The sequence below is a fragment of the Meleagris gallopavo genome, chromosome 11, assembly GCF_000146605.3.
Source record: "Meleagris gallopavo isolate NT-WF06-2002-E0010 breed Aviagen turkey brand Nicholas breeding stock chromosome 11, Turkey_5.1, whole genome shotgun sequence".
Classification (NCBI taxonomy): Eukaryota; Metazoa; Chordata; class Aves; order Galliformes; family Phasianidae; genus Meleagris; species Meleagris gallopavo.
The window spans coordinates 2,778,321-2,801,839 of NC_015021.2; the positions used below are offsets into that span (position 1 = coordinate 2,778,321).

At 37.5% G+C, this 23,519-nt stretch overlaps 1 long non-coding RNA gene across 1 annotated transcript in view; it reads left to right on the forward strand.

The window, feature by feature from the left end:
• LOC116217044 overlaps nt 1-23,519 on the forward strand; it is a 38,258-nt gene that overhangs the window by 9,524 nt on the left and 5,215 nt on the right. Inside the window, exon 2 of the long non-coding RNA XR_004160921.1 lies at nt 17,216-17,264. This is a non-coding gene — a long non-coding RNA (uncharacterized LOC116217044). The remainder of the gene's footprint in view (nt 1-17,215; nt 17,265-23,519) is intronic.

Sequence of the window (23,519 nt, forward strand, 5' to 3'; positions counted from 1 at the left end):
AATTAAACCGGACAGACAGAGGGATAATATTTCTTTCCCATGTGTGCATGTTTAAGCAGAGGCCTTTGTGAGTTTGATTCTGATCTCAGGTATACTGACATTACCTTTGAGTGTTTGAAAAGTCAAATGATTGTAAAAGACACGACAGGCTATCATGGTGAGGAGAACCTGCATGCGGTTAGCTGAGGTGTGAGTAGTCTGAGCGGAGAGGAACAGTCCAGCACAGCAAGGGGATGAACTGAGCTTTCTAAACTCTTCTGGGATAAAAGCAGTCAGAACACGATTTGAGGAGAGCACCTCATTGATGGTGAAACCCACACCACTGAACACTGTGAAGAGGTTTCCACGTCAGATGCTTTCTGGGCCTGAGAACATTGTTACTGCAGTGGCTCATTCAGGACAGTCTGCTTACGGAGCTGTGCGCATTAACTTAAGCAACAGAGATAACCCCATTTATGAGCAGTTCCTGTGAAACAGCAGGCTGTAAATACAGGGGATGAAGTGCTGGCAATGTTCCACAGTCTTTCCTGGATTGATTGAAAAGCTTTGCCACAAAAGCATCAAGCCAATTGAGACAGCTAATCAGAAAAATCAGAATGTTTTTATAATGATCTTTGCAAAATTAAGTGAACAAATTTTGCTGCTAGTGATGTTTCACTTCGTGTAATTTGAGTTGATGGTAGATAGGTAGTTTGTAATTAATGTCCTCTAAAATATTTTTTAATTCAACTTTGATACTTGTGCTGTTTCTCATAAAAGTTTATCACTCCTTTCTCCTTCCTAGCAGTGTTATCACTATTATTCCACCAGATCATGTCAGGTATTGGAAAATCAATTTTAATTTTAATGAAATTAATGCCAAGAATTGTATACTTTTATACTTACTTCTGGCACAGAGCAAAATTGTTTTTGGTCATTCATTACATGCAAAATATCCCACAGAATATCACGAAATGTAATTTCATCCACATGAGTGAGCACTGATGAGGTGCTTCTGAAGAAGTGTTGGATAAAATCACCGTCCGTGTTCAGCTTTGCAGCAGAGGTGACAAGTATAATGTTATGATGAAAGATAAAGATGTGAGAGAATACACATAAAGGCAATTTACAAAACAATTTATGAAAAAGCAGCATATTTTTATGCAGCATTACACTATCTGGGAAAAAAATCTGCATCTTGCATTCACTGTGCACTACAATATGCAAAAAAACATAGGTAGATTATGCATAATCTAGCTTGGTATCTGCACTGAGCCAGAAACTATTGATGGTAGGGAAGAGGTTTCAGTGGGCTTTGCATCATTCTTCACTCTGCTTTACCACTTAGCTAAAGTACCACTTCAGATTTTTTTTTTGTATACTTCTTCATGGTAGAAGTTTCATTTCAAACCAGGAAGTATATCTGAAAGGAGGTGAGTTATCACCACGTATTTTTAAGCAATGTAATTCTCTTGTTCTGGCTTGATTGACCAGGTAATTGATTTATCGTTGCTTACTTTTGGCTCCTTAATTAAGTAGGAAGCAATAACTCATCTGCCAGTAAGTGGAGCTCTTTGCTAGTCCAGGGCGGTATTCACCAAGAACACTTTTTCTCCTTTTTTGTTCTACAAACTGTAAAGTTGGTATTTAGTTTTTCTTCAGTCTTTTTGCAACTTCCACATTATGTTCTACTTCTGTTCTTTATCAATCAATCGGATTATAAATTAGTTTATTCCCATAGTCATTTTTTTCCTTTTCTCTTTATCAGCCAAATGTTGTATTCATTCACCCACCCCTTAAAATAAAGGGGAGCTCTTAATACTTTACTTTTATATTTATTTTAATTTTTTATTTTTGTAAGAAATATATAGTGGTATTTTTAATAAAAATGGTGCGGATTGCTATACCAGGGATTTGGGGAAGATGGAAGGGTTTCCCATGCTTTTCAGAATGTGGACTCATTACCTACCAATGAACATTTGTAGTAATGGCTCCTTAGAGTGCAACATGTCAACCCATTTGTACCATGATCTACTTTCTGGTGTTATAAAAGGATTACTGTGTGAGATAGGAAAGGGTCCATTTCCATGAGAATTGCTCTAAGAATCAGCTACATTTTATCTTCTTTTAGACTCCAAACTATCTGGGTTAGGAAGGATTGTTAAGGGAAACATAAAACTTTCCAGTCACATATAGAGCAGTGTGAAGAAAATAGTGTTTATCCAAATGACATGTCAGGATTAGTTTTCTAACCTAAGCACTCAAATGAATCCTCGGTAAATATTGGACTGAACATAGAAATATTTTGCTAATCTTGGAAGTATGCTTCTTTAGGTACTTTATTAATGTTGAAGTCTTGTTTATTTGTGCTGTTATGTGTTTTACTTGGTATGTTTCTCCATATATCCTGCAGTTTGTTTAACAAAAGTATTATTTATATAGATTGGCTATTCTTTTGTCAGCCAGCTCTCTGAAGTTGCCTCATTTTGTGCATGGTGTGCATGTTGCAGTGCTTGCATTTGTTCCCTCTGAGCCTGCCAGCATTATTCCTGCTCCACAGTTCCGACTAGTATTGCTATGCTATTCCTGAAAGAAGAGCAAGACTTTTATGGCAATCAGAAGTGCTAAATATACATGCATGACTAAATAAGGAAGGACAGGAAGATGCATTCTCTCCTTAAATGCTCTTGTGTTCTTGCTGGAAACTGCTCTTCTCCTGCTGCAGGGGCAAATTAAGCTGGGAAATTCACTTCACCTTGGAGATGACTTCTGGCAACTCCGTAGCTTTGAATTGGATCATAGAACCATAGAATCATTAAGGTTAGAAAAGATCTCTAAGATCATCTAGTCCAACTATTTGCCTACCACCAATACTGCCCATAGCCATATCCCTCAGTGTCACAGGTCCACGTTTCTTGAATACCAACAGGGAGAGTGACTCCACCACCTCCCTGTGCCAGTGCCTCGCCACTCTTTCTGAGTCGTTGTTTCCAGTACACAGACTGAACCTCCCCCAACACGACTTGAGGCAATCACCTCTCATTCTGTCACTGTTACCTGGGAGAAGACTCCAATCCCCACCTCACAACCTCCTTTGGAGCTGCAGAGAGCAGTAAGGTCTCTTCTGAGCTGCTTCTTCAGACTGAACAATCCCAGCTCCCTCAGCTGCTTCTCATAAGACTTGTGTTCCGGATCCTTGAAGCTGAAAGGGAAGGAAGATTTCCAAAAACATTTCAAAGAGTTAAGCACCTTTCCTTTCTCAGTGCTTCTGGTGAATATCAGTCAGTAAATTAATAGTCTTACTTGTGTTAGTAGCAACAAGGCCAAGAAAACAGAGGAATACACCACCATCTCCATTGTATAGGGGAAGGCATAGACTGTAAGATACATTAAGTGAATTGCTGGAGAGTTGGAAATGTATTCAGCTGTATTGTGCCCAAATAGTATTCCATCAGGCCTCTCACTTTTGCACTTTTTGAACTTATTGATGTTATGAGCCATGGTCAGCTTTCCTATTCTTTCATTGCCAGGAACAGTGTTCTTCGGAATTGCTTTGTAATCCTATGTACTTGGCCAGACCTTTATAGCCTGGGGAGACAGATTCAAACAGAACTCAAAAACAGATCTGCTTAGACTAAAGTCTCAAATTCATTAAAAAGGGAAAATCATGAGAAAATTGAATTTAAAAGGATTTGTAAACCAGTGACATTTGGCTATGACAGTCTTTGCAAGATGTCTTTTTCTTCTCTGATTAGTGTTTTAGTCTCCACAACTTTCTGAGCTGCAGCAAATCTTGCAGATCCCAGCTCCTAGCTCAGCCCACACTGTCCCTAAAGTGTATTTAAGCTTTTTCACCTGAATTTGCTTAGCAGCTCTCCAGAAACTGTGCTGCCTCCTCTCTCTTTTCCCTGACCCACTGACTTCTGAAAAGAGCATGACATACAATGAAGAACACAAAAGTTTAACAGCTTCAGCGCTCTCCTTGTAGAGTCCTTCTCATATGGGAAGGTAGAAGGGATCACTGAATCTGAAGAAAAAAGTGCTCCCTAAACAAACAATGAGAACGGCTCTCCAAAGCCATGAGGAAGCTGTGAAATGAAGGGGAAATCCTGTACTTTTGAGGTGAGAGTGGCTCATACCAGCTTTCAGCAGTACCTTCACTCCCTGTAACCTATTGTGTTTCCTGGCCTCTGCAGAAAGCAAAACTCACCTCTGGTTTCCCTCAGGGACTGATAGTTTTTCCCAGCACAAAGACCTACTTAATTTAGCTTTTAGGGGCTTTCAATGGTGCTTTGAAGTCTCTCTCCTATTCAGAAAAAATACAGTTGTATATCTCTGCAGAATCACATCGTTTTACTGCTGGTACCGCATAGCGAGACTGCATTTTAGATCACTCTCAGGCAAATCTGGCTTTTACTCCATATAAAAGAAAGGTCTCTCATAAACCATAGATCAGTTCAGAAACATACTCAGAGACTGTTGCCTTTTAAAAGCAAGGGAGGCAGCACATAGTTTCATTCAATCAAAACAAAACAAAAAAAGGAAACAACAAATCTTCCCTGAAAGACCACTGTGCAATAAACCTCAGGGCTTCAGTAACTTAAACCCCTCTCAACTGTGTGTGACTTTGTTAGAGGATTCATTAGTTAAAGTTAATGAGTGCTTGCCCACAAACTCTTATCTTCATAACTAATGCACCAGCACCTGTCTCAGAGCATTAGGGTAACATTACGTTAGCAAACTGTGATTTATTAGACTATAAAACCAAAGCAATGTAAAAATTGCCTAGAATGGATCATTTTTTTCTTTAAAAGAAGGTGCAGCCATGGTATCCAAATCAGACCCCCTGCTCAGGGACATGATTTAGTGGATTGTTGTTAGAGTTAGGGTAGTGTGGTTAGGTCATGGTTGGACTCGATGATATTTAATGTCATTTCCCACCTGAGCGATTCTATGATTCTGTGATTCTATACCATCTAAAGCATGCTGGATTTTACAACTGTATGTAAAAATGCACTGTCAATTTACATGAATGTCGCAGGAGGTGTCAAAATTCATTAAAATGAAGATAGAGGCAAACTGACAAACTGCATAACTGTAAATCTGACCAGGGAGAAGTGTAACATAACCTTTAATGGTACAGAACAGAAACTGCAAATAAAAAGTAGTTAAGTGGTGTGGTGGGTCATTGCCTTTTTCTGCCATGTTTTACACCAGAATAGCACAGTTGAATTGAACTGGTAAGACAGAGAATGGAGCTGTATTTCACAGGCACCCAGTGCACATAGAACTTCTCAAGACAAACTCACTTTGACTTGAGTCAATTTTGCAGGCTTAAATTAAGTACAGGATCATTTTGTGGTTTAACGTCTCAATGTTGCAATCAGGCCTGGAGAGTGTCTCTCAAATGTCTGAATCTCTGGAGCCATTCTCAATCAATGTCCCTGCAGGAGAGGCAGTTAAGTACAGAATGCTGCTCCCTGGGCAACCAGGGGTTGGAAAGGGAGCGACACAGACAGCCCTCATTGGCATTAGCAGTCAGCACCAACATGTCTGCTCATAACTAGCTGCCAGTGTAAGTGCTTATGTGAAGTACACACCATAGCCCATTCCATAGGACAGAGGTATACCCCAAGAAAAGGTAAAAAAGATCTGGAAATAATGAATTATTTTGTCACTGCTCTTGTGTTGTGATGTAAACAGTCCTCAAGTAGTTTAAATACACTGCTTTGCTAAGTAGTTTGATATTTAATGGTTATTTTTGTGGGTTGGGCTATTGACTAAGTGTAGTCTCTGGATGTGCTGCAGTTGTTGTCTGAGAGAAAGATTAATTCCTAAGTATGGCTTCTTCATACCGTACAAACCATGGTAACAGGTAATTGAGGTCAACTTTGGTTGCCCTATTGAAAATTTTAATGTAAAAGCTTTGAGTAAAGGCTTCTTTCTGAATCTCTTGTAAAAATAAGTTTACAGGAAACCTGATAAAATAGCAGGCAGGATGAAAGTTAAACCACAGGGGAAAGTGTAAAAGAGTTACGTTTCTAAAAGCTTTCCAGAAATATAGTGGAGCTATAAAGAAGAGGACTGCAGTAGCCTCATATATAGTCAGGTAAAACTATTCCTGAAGAGATGAAATATATTTGACTTAAAATTTGTGCGTACTTTGGAGTGTTCTGCTGCTTCAGTGATGGTTATGAAAACAGGTTCTTAAATAGTCAGCACGAGATCTACTGATAAACTCAATAACAGGCATTTTTTTGTCTATTGCAGAGATGACACCAAACCTGTTATTTTTAAATTACATGTAGTAGATTGAAGGCCGTAGGCAGTAGCTACCTACATCCACAGCTGGCTGTCTTCCTTCTGTCGTATCGTCTTTTAAGCAGTAGCAGCAGTTTGGGAAAAAGAGAAAAGAAAAAGAGCTTTTCTTCTTTTGGGAAAGAAAGGACTAATAAATGAACTCTTTCTGCCTTCCTAAGTGTTAGGAATGCTTTCAAAACATTCAGGGCAGAGGTATGGCCCAAGGGGATCAAGGACTTTCAGATGATGGCAATGGCATGCAGCCATCTGTGAGCACCAGAGCCCGCGAGCTGCAGTCCTACAGCCCAGCTGAGAACTGCCTCTGCCAGCAGTGCTTTGCTTCTGAGAGACATTTCCTTTAGGACTTCTGTGTTGGGATTAAAGCTTTTTGCACTTTTCATCTCAGCTTGCAGAGCTGCAAGGAATTTGTAGTTAAGACTCTAAACTACCTACAACACCGGAAAATATCAGTTCTTCTGAGCAATTTTAATGCAACTTCCTAGGGTGCCAGTGTTGCCAGGGTGATGATGTAGTAGAGCAGAGAGTGGTGAAATATTGGAATATGTATTTTGGGGCAGATGGCCTGCAAAATTACACTTACTGTGTTTGCCCCTTAGAAATTAATTGTTGTTTTAGAGCAAGTGGCTCTTTGACTCTCTTTGTGTATGTCTGTGCTTTTCTTAATGTGAGCTACAGGAACTTCAGACCTGATACTGCAAACCTGCTTAGATGGAAATCCACCCGTTTTGCATTTAATTTCCCTTTGCACTGAGTGAGTAGATGAGAAGGCCTATTTGAATAGTATATAGCATCTCAGGAGGTGTGCAGACCAGCTCCCAGCATGAAATCGAAATTCATGGGCAGCATCCAGCAACATCAGGACACCTTTTACACGCGCGGTCAGTTTATCTCTGTGGAGTATATCTGCTGAGATGTAGGAGGACCAGATTTTTTGTAGAATTCCACCATACAACAGTTACCTGACGTTCATCCAGAAATCCTATATACAGTTCATGGGGAAGTGTCACTGAGAGCGATGGAAGGGCTAAAAACACATTAGTCCCCTAGTTAATCTACTTGGAAAATGGTTAGACCTAATCTGATCCACTGAGCTCAGTACAGCAGTTCCCTGGGCTGACTGGATTTGCAGTGCCTCCAAATGCAAGCACAGATCATCACTGCTGCCTCAGGGGCTCAAAGCAGTGGCACATTCAAATTCTTAGTTCTCAGTTACAGCCAGTTAGGTTTTTTTAGATTGTATTTACTTTCTTCTCTAACCTTTAATAACATTGAAATTTTGAGAGTTAATCACCGAGATTGAATTCCTGGAAGTTTTCATTCAAGGATGACTCAAGAATGTTGATGCTGTGAAACCAGATCTGCAATCTAAACAGAGCTCGGTTTCAAGCATCAGAATACATATCTCTATCCATCTGGGTATATAACCCATGATCTTTTCCCTCCCGACACTGCAGTGTCAAATCCATCCTCTCTCCCTCAGTCATCGGAAAGCCTTTGAATCACGTAGCAGGATCTGTCCTATTGTTGTCTTAAGATATAATGTTATCAGAAGAAAAAGGCTGTTACTCACTCTGGGCTCAGAGTGAGTGGGGTCTTTTTCTCACTGCTCTTGTGTTGTGCTGTAAAGTCCTCAAGTAGTTTAAATACACTGCTTTGGTAAGCAGTTGATATTCAGTCATTATTTTTGTGGATTGGGCTGTTGAATAGGTGTAGTCTCTGGATGTGCTGCAACTGCTGTCAGAGAGGCATATTTTATGGCCTTAGATCTTCTGTTTGTCTTTCACTTTAGCAGGAACCCTTCACAGGGAAGGCAGCCCGAGTGTCCAGACCCAGTAAGCACCCAGTAACCACCCAGTCCATCAGCTTTCTGGGAGCACGACCAGTTGGAGGTCATACATGTTTGTCTGGGTGGGTGTGTAGAGAGTAACAGGCATTTGTTGAATTGACAGGCGTAGTTGAAACACCATAGTAACACGGTCAATTTCATTTGTTTTCCGCCTTCTGAACACATGGCTAGGAATAATATGTAGTTTCAAGCTTTGGGGTTGTGCTTTTAGCTCGGTTTTTTGCTTGTTTGTTTGGAGGAAAACAACATATGTACAGCATAGATACATTTTGAAAAACCACAATAAAATGAAAGAAAATCACAATAATTATAAAGACTGACTAAAGGTCAAAGATAGGGTTGGTCATTGTCATCACCCAAGCTTGCTCTGTAGTTTTCCTGTGGTGCGTCACAGCTCCTCAGACTTACACTGGCCACTATTTGTCCTGTTTGCATGATTGTCTTTCTCCATGTCTCTTTCTTTTTTTAGAAGTCCTGAGTCCACAGCTGCACAAAGAAATAATAGACAGATAAACATTAACACTTTATATTAAACTTAGGGTTGTTTTTTGATCTGTAGTTAGGCTGAAGTAATCAGACTGAGTGTGGAACTTCCAATTTTTTGGAGTTTTGTTATAGTGCCATTTTTACCATTTTTGAAATGTGTTTTTGGACTGTAATTCCAGGAAAAAAAAGTATGCAATTCCTCTGTCATTGGCCCAAGTGATCTGCCTGGAGTATCCATAGGAGTAACTTAGCAGCTAGTACAAAAAAGCACACTTAGACTTGTTCAGACTTTGGTACGTGGGCTTTGGATTATGACGATGTAGTTATTGGATTCAAAGCAAGCTTGTGATCAGATAATACTACCTTTACATTACCCTATACATTTTTCTGTTTCATTTATGAGGAAGTACAGTGAAGACCTGGCTGTGAGGAGACTTTGGTTTATTGAAATAAGAAAAACACCAGCAAAAATTTTATCATTCTGGTCAGACCAAGATTATGACAGAAAGTAATTGGTTATATGCGTTACCCATCCTGTATCATTATAAGATCACGTAGAATGAAAGCAAGCAGTTTAAAGAACTTGAATGACAGTGAGTGTAGAAACTCATAAACCAATTTAAATCTTCAAACAAATAAAGGGTTGTTCTGGCCTGCTCCATTCTGAGCAGTAATCAAGGAGTACTGCAACTAATCACTCTGTCAGTAAGATCTGTGCAAGAGAAAAGTTATGCAGATACCTCTCACCTCCATCCAGAGCCAGAAAGCTTGGGAAAGAGCTAAGCATTGGGACATCCTCACTTGTGCACCAGCAGCCAGAAGCTGGAAAAGAAGAAAATGTTGGCACAAAGCATGAAAGTCAAACTGAAGGTTCAACAAGCAAGAGCTTACAAGTGAAAGCGGGATCCCCGCCAACCACAGAGCTGATATAAAATGGAGAGATTAAGCTGTTGAACTGTGGGCTGGCTCTCTGATGGGAAGGCTGTATCCTTTTTAACCGTGCTTCACTAGAAGAGCCCATGGTGTTTTCTGTAGATTGTTCTATCCATTTCTTAAATGTCTCTACTCTAATGAAGTTGTCTTTGGCCTAATTAAGTGAAAAGTTTCTTCTTTAAGAAGGAGTCAAAGCCAACAAACAAGAAAACCAGCAACTATAACCCACAATAATAGCATTTAAAAACAAAACCAAATGAATTTATAGTAACGGACTGGCTGCTAACCTTCCTGTACACAGATTCTTCTGATTTATTTTTGGAATATGGCACTAAGCTCTGGATTTCTTCATGAATGCTTTGAGAATTTTACTTTCCCTGTCCTTTATTACAGGATACAACATGCCACAACTCTCAGATCTTGTTTCCTTTCACTTTCTACCTTCATTTGAAAGACTTTGTCCTCCTGGCTCTTCTGCACTGTATTCCTTGGCTGTTTACAATTGTTTCTGTGTGCCAAGATCTTTTCACATAATGTAACTCAATCCATGTGTCTACTTCATAAAGTTCAATACAAATCTCTGGCACATGCTCTCTCAACATCCGCTGCTACTTCAGCATTTTTTGTCCCATGCATTTTTTACAAGGCTTTTGCAGCTCTGCATTTTGGCAATCAGAAATAAAAGCAGCTTCATTCCTGCTATAGATTTCCAAAAAAAGTTTTGAGGTCTTGGTTTCCAGTTTTTTCATTCAAAGCATGATGATAACCTGGCAGTTAAATGTTTTGTTTTCCTAGTTCCTCTTGTTTTCCACAGAAAAGCTAAAGGTTTGAAGACAAATGTCTTCTTTTAAAAAGTATGGAAACTCCAGAATTTTGCCTAATGTTCTTCTGCCCTAATCCAGTTTATTTGAAGTGCAGGTGGGATTGGAAGCTTGTACTTGTTAGAGATGTTCTTCTGCCTCTTACTTGGTAAGCTGTGTGAGACTGCTGAAGAAGTAGTGGTGGGCTGAGTGTTGTGTTTGTCCGTTGCATTTCAAAGAACCTCATCTTGTGGATTCAGAGATCTGCCAGCTTTCTGCTTTTGGTTTAGACAGAAAAACCACAGCAGTGTTCAGCTTTGTACAAGTCAAAGTTTATTCAGTTTCCTTATCTGAAGACTACAATTTTGTTTATATGCTTGTGACACAAAGCTATATTTTCATGCATCCTTGTTCTGTGACCAAATTCTGTAAATGAAAAAGATCAAGCAGTAAAAGCCATGTGCACAGTGTTCTTCTACTGCACTAACTCAGAAAAACTGAAAGTTGTAAAAACTGAGCTAGAGAAAGGAGCAATGTGGATGTATGAGTGCTTCCAAAAATATTTAGTGAGAATGTGTTTATACAGTAAATTAATTTCAAACAAAAGCAATTTATCTTGTCTGGACAGTCCCATGGAATGTAGTACAAATTAAGTAGAAAAACAAAAACAGAATGCTTGAAAAATTTTACCTATTAAAAAGCTGCATTGGGCACTTTTCTGTTTTAGGACAAGATTTAATTGGATTCTTTAAAACACGCTGGCAGGACAGTCATTTTCTTACCAGAAGGTAACAGCATTCCAAAAAAGATTCTTTCTCCAATGCAGCTGCAGGAACTGTTGCTACTTAGAAACTAGCAAAGACATTAATCAAAACAGAAATAACAAACTGTTATGTAAAGCAATAATTTTGCCAAACAAGCATTTTGAGTCTGTCCAAAATGAATGATCAGAACATACTACTGTGTTCATGGGTAATAAAAACTTGGAAGGGTACATGTCTGGCCTACTAATTTTTTTTTTTTTTTTTCCTAAACATAAAAATAATTTCCTTCTTAAAGCAATTTCTTTTAATCTTTCTGGATACTGCAACATTTTCCTTATCAGTGCACTGAAGATGCTAAAAAGGAGAATGCTAATAGGAAGCTTCACAGGAGGTGTTTGCTATCAGTAGGTGTGTTGCTCGTAGTAACCATGGAAACTTGTTTAGGATGACCTCTTATCTATAGAATGAAAGCAAGCCCAGGGAAATTTAGGCTGATTCATAAGGACAGCTCAGATCTTCATGTGGTATCCTGTTAAATTACATAAAATGTCACCAGGGAGTCATTTAAAACTGGTTGGGATGATGGAATTTGAGGCTCTCTAGTGGAAAGTTTTTTGGTAGGAGGACGGGCTCTGTTGCTCTTGGATTTATTTCAGATAACATAAATTGCAAATGTTATGATTCCATTAATCTTGCCATATACCAGCTTTCTCAGTTCAAGTATCTACATGCTTCACATGTACCTTTCTGAGTCAACACTGGAAATCCTTGTTCACTGGTGATAGTATCACTCTTCTTGAAAATCCTAATTGAAGCGGGAGGCATTTCAGAGACTAAACCACCATCATCTGCTTTTAACAAATATATGCATTAAATAGATCTTTCTTAAGAAGAGGCCTGTAAGTGCAGCTAAAGCAGCCAATTTTCTCCTAACTTACAGTAAGTGGGGGAGAAGAAAGAATCTAGTTAGAAATTTGAATTTGGACAAGAGGTTATTTGGTTAGAAATAATTTAATAGTCATTCAACTACAATTTTACATTTGCATTCCATTTCAGATAGACTGAAAAAAGGGGAGTACAAGGAGTAAGTAGATGGAAACAGAAAGTGAGTTTTAGTTGTGTATGAGTAAATAAAAATACATTGAAAGCTGAGAAAATGAGGTAAGACAATTTTTTAATAAGATATACTGCATATTCCAATAGGGTTGTCCTTCCATCCTGGTTATGTTCTTCTATATATTATGCTCAGTTTGATTTTTCTTAGTCAACTTTTCGTTTGCTATCCCTTTATTCAAGGATACATTTTAAAGCAGCACCCTTATTTACTTGTCATTCCTGCTCTCCTAAGTAGATGAGAAGCCATGTCACTTTTCCTACTCTTTCAAATCGTTACAGAAAATAAAGAATTATTTTCTAATTTCAATTTTAAATATTTTAGGCTAAAGCAGTGACTGAAAACAGACTATATCCCACATTAGTGGCAAAAAGATAATACTTTAAATTCCTTTATCATATTAGTGTCTCCTATAACACAAACATTATAACCAGGTTGTAAATATTAATGTATACAACATTTTCATTGGATGTGTGCAAATAGAGCACTGTCAAAAGGATTCCTAAGGCTTTTTCCTCATTCACTTGAAAAACTTTAGAAAAAAAAAGAGCTTGCTCCATTCAGTATGCATAGCGGTGTGCTTGGTGAGCTGCCAGGTGGCATTCTCATGAATGATAACTTGCACTATACCCTGGCTAGAGAGAAAAATTCTTCATCTTATTTTTGGAAAGTGAGGTGATAATGAAACAAGGCATTTCTTCGAAGAAGCTGGTAGACATTTTGGACATTAGCCCTCTTTTTTTGTTGTAGGTCTTTCTTCTGATTACGCGAGGCAGGTCACTTGCACAAAGTCTTCCATCTAAGGTTTTTTTAAGTAAATTTTTTTTTATATCGATTAAAAGAAGTGGAGAGAAATCCTAAATGGGTGACTTTCTAATTCATACTTGGCTGTGGTATTAAAAAAATGCTATGTAAAGTAAGTGCATTTATATGTAATAAGATTATACTTGGTTGAAACTGATGGGTAGAAATACCATCTCTATCTCTACCTCTTTGCTGTCAACTTTGCTCAACATTTGGGAACTAACGACCTGCAAGGGCCTCGTGGAGTTATGTAGGAATCAGCCAAGTGTCACAAGTGCTGTCTGGCTTGTACGGGTCCTTTGGTCCCATAGATGTGATTTAGGCAGCCCTGAACCTGCTTTTACACAACATTTGTTGTGTCCATCAGATTCATAAAATACATAATTGGTATAATTCCTCCTTGAGTCTTCTTACTACTTGTTCAGCTTTATACAGCTCGGTAAAGCTGAACTCTCTGACTGAATCTAGAAATGCCCCAATGAATAATTTGAACTTTTTTCTGAATACTTTGAAAGATTATTTTCTGGTATATTAAGGGGAAAAAAAAAAATGTTGCATTCCTGTGTTCAGTATAATCCACCTGTGACTGTGCTTTGTATTTCCACTTATGTGCATTTATCTTCAAATTTGCACAAGGATACTCTATGTGACAAAAAATCATTCTGCTTTTGAACTCTCCTTGACTTAACAGAAGCTCAGTTAAAAATCACCAATAGTCTGAGCTCACAAATACAGCAAAGACTGAGTTCTTCAGCTGAGTTGTACGCAGCAAGCTCCATAGTTTTCTCTGAGCTATGACAGTGCAGAAGTGACATTGACTTATAAAAGTCTATAGCCATTTGTTCATAATCAAGAAATCAAAATAGTTTGTTGTTCAAATAAATTTAACAAAGCACTGTTGCTGTCAATTCAGTTGCTTTCCAAGCCATTTCTAAATTAACCAATTTAACAAAACATATATTTGTCCTGGAGAGAACAGCCAGGAAAAAGTAAATGAACAAACAGACATAAAGCACCCAAATCCCTTCATGCTATACAGTGATGAGGCCAGTTTAGAAAAGTAATGGATGCTTTTATGAGCCGTGAGGTCAGACCAGCCTGACTCAAATCAGAATTCTGAGAATGAATTCAAATAGATGTTTGAGGGACGTGAACTAGACTGTAATTGCCTGTACCAAACAACACATTTTGGTATTAGTATTATGGCATTAAGCACGTTGAAAAGCTTTCCTCATTTTTCTGAGTGTAATTTGAAAAGATTACAGCCATCATCACATTTAGGCTGCTGCAGGGTAGTGTTTAGATTTGACTCTAGAAAAATTCTCATGCATTGCTTTACTGGTGTTGTCTGCCAGTCTACTTATAGATCCTGACAAAAGTGATTTTCATAGACATCACAAGATTCATATACTGAATATACAATACTTAATTAAGTGTCATTTTAAGTATTATTTTACTGGCAGTGTTGTTGTTGCAGTTTCCTTTCTTTGGCCATCTCTCTTCCTCCTTAGTAATAAAGACACCTGTTGTTTTGGCAGAGAAGCCAGTAGTGCCTCATGCAAAGTTAGTTTGAAAGCGCTTGAAAAAATGTAGCTATTCCTGTGGATCACCAACATACTAATTGGAGGTTCCATTTCTTCTTATTCTAAGAAGGTATTAGGTCTAGAAAATAAGCTGTATTTCATTGCAGTTTATCCCAGCTTTAGAAGATGAAGCATTTCTGCAATGTAATTAATCTTTGAATACACATGCTATTTTTTTCTTATTAGAAGAATTAAGTTCTAGTAGTGAAAAATACTATAAGGTATGAGGGCACTAAAAACATGGTCTTGAAAAGGATGTAAATCAATTTAAAACCAATAATAAGTTTTCTAGTTGAGCTGTTTATTGCCACTCATTAAAATTTCATGGGAGAATATAAACACCAGTTATTTCTGTGCATCTGACCATCAAATTGCAAGCTCACACATCGGTTGGAATAATGAAGTTCAAAGCACATACTCCTGCCTGAATGACCCAATTATCTGGAATCTCAAAATACTTTATTAATAACATAGAAAACAATACATTTCAAACAAGCCTATATGAAGTGAATATGTCCCAGTCAAAGCAGGTTAAAAAAGGCTGGCTGTTAGATTACAAATTCTTAATTGAGAAATCTCCATTGGTACCATTTATAAAGAATCTTCCAAAGGTATTTTACTGGCTTTCAAATCTGCAGTAATTGTGAAGCCTTCAGAACAGCTTTTGGTCAGTCCATATACCAGATGTCCTTGTACATAACTGTGAAACAATGCTCTGTGGAAGAATAGGTTTTGTTTTGCTTTGGTTTTTTTTAGGCTTTGTTTTGTACAGGAGTGTTGTTTAGTGCTTCCAAGATGCACCTCGTGTTGCTAAGGTCTATACACTTACAGTAAAGAACTATTCAGTACGCTTTAAGAAAAGGATGCTTTACAGCCTGTGATTGCAGATGGCTTCTGGCTATTAGTTTTCAGTATGACTCCACGTTCTCATGATTATATGGCTTGTTGCATTTCCATTTTCTCAATGTGGATTTGGTTGTTTACACAAGAAGGAATCTTTAAGAGTAAATTCTCAAGTTTATATGTTCAGTAAAGGTTTGCTGAGGTCAAACATTTATTGAGACATAAATGTGTCTCCTGAAAAATTTATTTTTGCTCTTAAACGTCACAGTTTTAGCTATCCTTTTTTTTTTTTAATTTTGAAATGCATAAGGCTGGTGTTCACTTCAAAATCATACAAAAAAGGGGAATTCTAAACGTTTTTAACATGAAGTCAGAAATCAAAACTATTTTTCTTATGTCTGAAGCCATGACAGATAAGAATCTGAAACCTGCGATGTATATCATACATAACCACTTATTTTTGAAACTTGATGAGTTTTCTGTAAGCTTTTCTCTGTGCTTTCTGTAACTTATAGTTAGCCTCTGACTTTGTCTTGCTAAAATGCCCCTTTATTGCAGAACTTCAGTTTGGGAGGGCTCACCACCCCCTTGAGATGTCTTTCCTTTGAATGATGATGACAGTGTTGCTGAGTCTTTGTTCTTTGCTTTGTGACATATTTCATGTTAAATAGCTGCTACCCGATATGCAAATTCTTCTGTATGACTGAGCTAAATGATCACTGCCTCAGACTAAGTAAATCTTGTGTGACCTTAGGCAAGACACTTCAGTTCTCTGTAACAAGCTTCTGAGTTTGTAAAATGTGAATGGCAGCACATCATTTATTGCTTAAGTAGAAAACAGCAGTAAAGGTTTTTGCTTCTTGCACTATGATAATGTGCACCCAGCAGGTGTTACTGTTTACTAGGAAAGAAATAAATGAGTACACTCCAGCACTGAGTATGTGCTCTGTATAAGTCCAAGAGCCAGGAGAATTTTCTACCTATGCACAAGTGTTTCAGCTTTTGAATACATATACAGAGATTTGGGAGTTTGCTCATTATTACTTTAAGACAAACAAAATTGTTGTTTTCTGTTATTATTGAACCCAACAGGTGAAGAGTGCATAGCATTCAATTTTCATGATGAATTCAATAAAGATCTGAGTCCTTGAAGTCTGCAGAAAGTTCTCTATCGATATGTCATTATAGCATGGCTTCAGGAAGATTGCAAAGTCCATTGCTGAGGCACAACCTGTCCCTTTCCACTGCACAAAGAAATTTCATGCCACTATGACACCATCACGAATGGGCTGCTGCCAACAGCAGGGAGTGCTTCTTTTCAGAGATGCAACTGTGCTTAGCTTCACCATTCTGCTATGATTGGCCCTTGGTGTTTTAGTTAGCTGTATTTATACCCTGTAGAAAACTGGATGCTAGTAAACAACATACAGATATCTTCTGTGATTTTATATGGGGAGAATGATAAAGAGCAGAGTGCCCAGTTTGCTTTTAATTTTTACTAACATTGCCAGTCTTCAGTATTAAAACTATAAACCACTTCTAACTTCCTTGCATTAAGGAGTGAACGGTTGGATTAATTTCTCTTTTTCTTCCAAACTGCTTAGAAATGCAGTTCATTCTCTTGCTGATGGTTTATGACTTTACAAATTTTATTTTATTATTTATTTACTTACTTTTGAATGCTATCTCTTTCTGTAGTGTCTGTCTTCTAACGTGCGGCTCACTTCCGTCTTTTCTTACAGATTCGCAGGACAGTTCCCCTTCTCCCAGACCCATTTCATCTCAGATAAGGTAACTACTCCCTCCTACACTGCTATAAGTGGCGTATTCTTGTGTTTCCACTGGTTTACAAATCACAAAATACTGAATACATATTAAGCATATCAATTAATTTAGCTATTGATTTCTTCTGTACTGGATTGCAGTTGTTCTGCGGAGTACCCACTGAGCTGGCACTCCCATTCTCACCACAACTTCCAGTTTTGCTGTCAGAGCATGTGAGGGCTTTTGAGAACACTCATGGCTCACTGGTGGGTTGGGACAAGGGGTTTCCTCTTTCACATCTTGGTCAGTGACATGTAGAAACCTCTGAGGAAATTCTGCTGAAAATGAGCTGGAAATGCTGAAAAAGAGCTGGACTACAGGCATGTGATTGAAGTTTAATGCAGAGAGCTCTCCCATCTTTTTTATATGTGTCTACAGCACAGCATACAGAGACATCTAAGGCTTTTCCAGTGTAGTTATAAAATAAGTGTATCTTGGCTGTGATAACATTATTTTAGATTATATTTTTTTATAATTTCCTTTTCTGGTTAGTTGATATGTTTAAATATATCATCAAAATATTATGCTTCGCAGCAAGATTTTTGCAGTAGGTCAACCAGTTGCATGTATTGCCTGTAAGAAGTACTGACTCACGAGGCCTCATCTACACAGGTGTGTGTACCTGGTACAAACCAGCAAGAACTTTCTTTCTGTTCTCGCACTTTGGTTTCCAGGGAAATTAGAGCCAGGCCCACAAGGCTGCAAGAAAAATTGGCCTAATGTTGCCTCTCCTGTGCCAGCTTTGGAACTGGATCATCAGGAGTCTGAGATACACAAAAGCACACAGACTTGTCTGAAAAAAAAAAGTATATGCTGATCTGAATTTGGATTTTGGACTTGGATACGCTTTCAGATTGGAAGAAAATCCTTGACAAGTTCTAATTAATCAGCAATTTTATTTAGTGGGTTACAACTCTTTATAAGTTTGGTTTTATTTTGGGCATTCAGTTCCAAACCTAAAAGGATAAGATTGCCTTTTTATTGCTCTGTTATTCTTGTATAATATCAACCATCACAGGCCAAGAAAAAAGAAGTTATAATGTTTCTCGGTGTGGATGCAGTGATATTCAGTATGCTATCAAGAGAGCAGTGTGGTTGAAGCCAGAGAAACCAGAGCTTTTCTTCTAACTTTTCTCTTGCCCTTTGTATAATTGTTATTTTTAAATCTTTTTGATTTTTTCTAGCTGCTAGAATGGGAAAGTGACTTCTAGTTGTATAAACTTTGCTCAAGACAGATAAAAGGATGCAGAATTTCTGGGATCAGGTTGCCAGTAACTTGAAGAACAAGAAATTATTTAAAAGTTGACACAGTTTGAGTCTTATTTAAATTCAGGTGCTCTCTAAGTAGATTTTGAATGCCATGAAATCAGTGAAATGGAATGCTTTTATGAAAATTTTAATTGATGATATTATCCAAAGAGATGACTTTATTTCAAGTACTGCTTACCTCCAGCACGAGTGTAAAGGTGTTTCTGCCCCAAAATGGGGCACAGACAAGATAGCTGGCAGCTGCAGCAGCTTTTGCATCCTGCTCTGGGCTGCCTTTTTTTCTGGATTATTTATACATTCCTCACAGCCTGGAGGCCAGAAATGGTCTGCAGGTTGTAAGATGGCTACAGTCATTAGACTTAGCTGTCTTTTATGACAAGAAGGCATAATGCAGAACTCAGTAAAAAGGCAGACACGTGGCTTTGCTTCTTGTTCTCTGCTTTATAAAACTTGTAGGGTAATAGTGCCTAAGAATACTGAAGGTCCTGGGACATAGAGGCTCAAAAATTTCTTTAAGGTTTGGTTTTTGTTGGACTGCCTTTGTTTGGTCTGTCTGTCTAGGTCTGATCTTACCTGTGAGTGGATTACTGAATCATGAAAACATCTCTACCCTTCAGCTGAGCTGAAAGAATCTTTGCTATGTATCAGATTTCCCTTTTCTCTTGCTCTATTGCCCGGGACCATGCAGGTCCCTCACTGTTTTTAACATTAGGTAATGGGATTGCAGGGGTGGGAGACAAACACTATTGAAAATATCTTGAAAATGTTCAGTAATCAGGCATGATAGTCTTGAGATGCAGTTATTTCACAACATCAGGCATGTGATGAGTATTTAACTCACAGAGATACTTTCTTTCATTAAAAATGATTACTCGGGTATGGTTTAAATAATTTTTTTTCAGGAAAAATGTAAACAGGAGTTAAATCCCTTATGCTTTATGTGTCCAAGAGACTCCTTTCTGTGCCAGTCTTCAGTAAGCTAAAAGGTTAGGAATGAGTTTGAAATTGTGTTTTTGACAGAGGATAGGTTTTTTTCAAGTATTTATATTTATTAAAGGAAATTTAGTACCTAACTTGAACACCAAATCTATCTAACAGTGTAATATTGTGTCTTTATATTCTCTTCTCTGGAGCAAACTAAGGCCTCCTACCAAATAAATCAGAAACTAATTTCCTTATCAAAATGTAGGGCTCAGACAATCAATATTTAGTTTATATTTCTTACCACTATCTTAAAATTATTATAAAAACACATCATCTTCATGCTATTGAATGGCACAAAGTATGTCTCTACCCTGAGGACAGACACAAATCATTGAAATCTTGTTTCTCCTCCTCCTTCCCTTTATCTTACAGTACACCCATGTTATTGTACAGATTTACCTGTTTTTCACTGATTTTACCATATTTTACTGTTTTTAATGGCTAGTTGCATTGGCAACTGTTAGGGAGAGGAACTGCAAAAACCCTCACATCTATTTGGCATGGATGTTTCTCTCAACTTCAGATTAACATGGCCTCCAAGCCTGTTCATTAAGAGGAAAACAAGATGACTTCTTAAAACACAGGCACCAATTTCTCTGCTTATGGTGATCACTCATGTTCAGATGATGGGATTTCATTGCTGAGCAAACCCAATAGCATCAATAATTTTGTAGCACAAGTGCAAAACATCAATAGGACATATATATATATATATAAGTTCTATACTATTTATACCATCTATACTGGTTTACTTCTTGTTTAGTACATAAAAATTAGATGGATCTGTTGGCTCTATAACAGGATGAAATATTAATTTTCAACTGTGTTACAATGCAGTTGAGGCCAGCACCTCAAGTGCTTCATACTAAGCCTTCTGAGCAATGTGGACAACACAGACCTTGAATGAACAAGTAGGAATGCTAAGTTTTTTGTTTCTAATAGAAAATAGAACAGAACAGACTGTATCCACTGTATTACTGTACATGCAATCTATAGGTGTACTTATAGGTGCAATGTGGGTCTTAGTGATACTGCACCTGGATTTCAGTATGCATTTTTATTTGCTTTGGATGCTGAGAGTATAAGATGAGCATATATGGATCACTTTTTTAACAAACTTTCCATCTGTCCTCACCTGATACATGTACTACTTCGTTCATAGTATTTCTTCACAGTATCCTACATAGAGTATTTCCTTTTTCTTTAGCAAGATACTCAGGGAAAAGGCCATTGTGAAGAAAAGACACTAAATATTGACAATCAAAATAATTCAGCACCTATACACACCTGTATTATAATCATAAGTAGACATAAAGAAGTAGTAGAAATTTAATTAAATTAGTTATATCATAATTATCCTTCAAACCCAAGTGTACCAGGAAAGGAGTAATATTAAAACTGCTAAGCCAAAGAGTAGGAGTTTTTAAGACATTTATAATTTAATGCAAGAAAATAAATAAGATCAAACCTAGTTTTAGATTGGACTAAGTCAAAGGTTGAACTAAATTAAAGATTACAATATGGAGTTGCCTGAGTTGGGTTCACCCTAAGTAAAAGCATGTCTGGCCAGAGAGGAGATGTGAAAAAGACATCACTTTGCATTACTTGTATGCTCAGCTATTACAAAGCCCTTGGGAAGCATCTGTAGCTGTCTTAGGGATGCTCTGACTTAAAATAGGAAATAAAGAAATATAGAAAATACTCAATTGGATTTTTTGCCTCCACAGTCTGTTCTTGTGCTGGGCTTAGTTCAAACACAACAGAGATGGAGGCCCAAAGCCTCTATCACATCAGAGAGCATTATTTCTCATCAGTCAGAGTACTGAGTCTATAAAATATTCATAAAACTCTTCAAATTGAATTGGCCTTTCAAGTAATAAAAGAATACATCAAAGTAATACACTAAATGAGGATTTTTCTCTACAGCATATGATATAAACCATAAGAATTTCTATTAAATATTTGATTATTGAAAAGTAAATGAGACTTTTTCTCATGTGACAACTATGTGACTTCATACGGTATGAAACTAACAAGAAAGATACTGTGTTGTTAATGCCTCTATTTCTTACCATCTGAATTAATGAGCATGTTTGATCTTTCTTGATTTCTGCATGCTTCATTGTTTCAATCCCTGTCAAGAGCGTACTTTTCACTTTTTTTGTGAAATAATCTACATAATGCAAACTGACTGTTTATGGAGCACAATGAGTATTCTACCAGTAAGGAAGAAAGGGCATCATTTGATAAAAGCAGGCATATTGTTGAGACAGCTACAAAATTAGATAATTTTAGCAGAGAACAGATTTTTTTGCTGCCAGTCAGGATTTAAACAAAGGAATCATCCTACACTTGGCAGATAATTATGCTTCTCCAAGGGAAAACATAACACTGACTGAAAAGAGTTAAGGTCTCATTTTTCTCAGATAATTTTGCTCTTTGAACACGTACATCTGCCTGGTTCATAAAAAAAGCTAAAAAATCTGAACAATCTGTAGCAATTATTGTTCCAGGCATATAAGTAATGTTCATGTCCTCATTTTTTGAGTTCTTTTTTTTTAATTATTATTTCAGTTTCCAGAGTCCTGTGTCACTTAATTTTTACCTTTGGTCCCCAGAACAGCAGACATCAATGTAAGAGGAGTCCCCTGCCACCATTCATATTGCTGGTGTGTGAGTTTGAACATCAAAATCTAAGGTTCCGATCCTCTTCTTCATTAGAAAAGTATTGAATGTCTGCCTCAAGTTTACATACACAGAGTTTTTGCAGGTTTTATTATTAGCCATATTTCTGTGAAGAACAAGAAAGTACAATATTAATGAGCTTTATTTACAAATTTAACACAGCCTGACCATATTTGAATGACTCTGTAACAAGTAAAACCTTTGATTTATAAAACAAATCCTTGCTCACAAATAGTTGTCATTGATATGGCAGTCTGGAAACAAGAAGATCCTGCACATACAAATACAGGACCCAATTCTGCATTTATGCCCCACACAATCTCCATTAAACTCAGAGACCTCAGACTTCAGTGTGAATGACACGATAAGCAAAACAGTAAAAGAAGTTGAATTTTTCCATATCTGAACATGCTGATTTTTCAAACTGGAAGCAAATTTAAGTACAGCAGCCCTCTGCAATACTTTGACCTGCTCATTCAATGTGTCCAAGCGATCGCCATATGAAAGCAGCATGCACAATTTTTCTGCTTTGCTGCACATCAAAGTGCTCTCCTACTGCAGAGGACAGCTTTCAAACCCAGAGCCCAGGTGCTTGCTCTTTGTGCCTTTATCAAAAAGACACAGCCTTGGCTTCCCTGACATTTCTTTGTCTGAAAGTGGGAAAATAAAGCAAGAATTGTCTTGAGAAACTGTCTACAAGGTGGAGGATGTTTTGTTTCCAGCAGGATCAGGGCAGAGGGAGAACTTGACAACCTATTGCTGTGCAAAATATTATATACATTTTCAACATATATAGCATGTCAATTTGAGTTTTACATGTATTTTGTCTGCACATAAATTGAGCTGAAAGAGGATTAATAATAATAATAATAAAGCACATTAAAATGCAGAGGTAATAGGTAACAAGGATTGGGACAAATGCTTGCTGGCTCAGAGGAAAAGATTATTCAGACTTTAGTGGACACAGAATAGGTTCCAAGTTTGTCTCTCTAAATTAAATGATGGCCATGAGATGCATGAAGCACAAAGATATAATGTGTAGGAGGCATTTTCCATTGGATACTTACAGCCCACAGTGCTGGAATTACAGATACAGTGGCTGGAAGGACCATCTTATGAGAAACTGATGTTTTACTGTATTGCTATCAGTGGAATAACTGTGATGTATTACCTAGATAGATGTGCCTATACTATGCTTATGTGGTTTCATGACAGACAGACTTTGAGTCCAATCCCACTATCATAATTAGGGTTATTTCAGAAAAATACAGCTAAATCTGTAAA